The sequence below is a fragment of the Octopus bimaculoides genome, chromosome 7 (genome assembly GCF_001194135.2).
Source record: "Octopus bimaculoides isolate UCB-OBI-ISO-001 chromosome 7, ASM119413v2, whole genome shotgun sequence".
NCBI classification, from domain to species: domain Eukaryota; kingdom Metazoa; phylum Mollusca; class Cephalopoda; order Octopoda; family Octopodidae; genus Octopus; species Octopus bimaculoides.
Window position 1 is genome coordinate 18,656,806 of NC_068987.1, and position 1,077 is coordinate 18,657,882.

Here is a 1,077-nt window from a genome sequence, read left to right on the forward strand (position 1 = left end):
CACACACGAGTAATGTTTCGATTGGAGGGCCAAGGAAACGAAACGCGTAAAAGTTAACTTAAGGAGGGGTGCGTTTTCTAAGATACTCACTTCACAGTCCCCCCCCCCCATCACCACCACCCCTGTCTTTCTTCTTATGACGAAAAGATTATTATTCAGTTGTCACTCCTATACGGATTACGACAGCGACAAATTTGAATTTCAATAAAAACTCGAACAGATCACATTACATGAATCATAAAATTTATTTCATATGCTATTCTTTATCAAACAAATATAATTTTTCATTGAACTGTTATTATTATTATTACCACTTCAGCACTACCACCCCACCCTACTTTTTATCCGTTATGAAAGAGATTTAAAAGTCTTTTATTGCTGTAAATTATAGTAGTTAAAAGTAATATTGAAATGTTAGCTTTCATTTATACAAGAGAACTCATGACGTTATATTAGTAACATTTGTCGATGTTACGGAGCGATGTCTTTTATTACCTTTGTTAGTCGTCTCTGTGGCGCAATCGGTTAGCGCCTTCGGCTGTTAACCGAAAGGCTGGTGGTTCAAGCCCACCCAGGGACGATTTATCGCATTTTAATAAAAAATCAGATGTCTTTTATTACCTTTGTTATTTACATTGTTCTTATCGGTGTTTCTACTACTGTGTTTGTTGTTGTTCTATTATATTACATGTTTTTAGCACTAAATCAAACCTCATCAAGCAACGTATCATTTTGTATACTACACACGTAAATATGCCGATATCTATCTGTCTATCTATCTCTGGATGTTTTGTTGTCCCATTTTTGTATCACTTAACTGTCCGGATGTTTTGCGTTCTTGACCCATTCTGTATTTTATATATATATATATATATATATAGCAGCGTACGTACACTTTGATCTCTTATATGTAAGTATACATTTTTCTAAATCTTGTACGACTCTATTTCTGTCTATCAGCCCTTTCACTGTTATTCGTTCATTCCACTCTTCGTTCTTTCGTTCCCCCTCTCTCACATTTCCTTGCCTTTTCTTCTTGCTCACTTTCCCTCCACTTTTCACTTCACCGTGTCCCTG

At 35.8% G+C, this 1,077-nt stretch overlaps 1 non-coding gene across 1 annotated transcript; it reads left to right on the top strand.

Annotated features, from left to right (window-relative positions):
• Window positions 1-506: 506 nt before the first annotated feature.
• Window positions 507-580, top strand: Trnan-guu (transfer RNA asparagine (anticodon GUU)). Its single transcript has one exon. It is a non-coding gene; the product is annotated as a tRNA-Asn (tRNA).
• The last annotated feature ends 497 nt before the right edge of the window (window positions 581-1,077 follow it).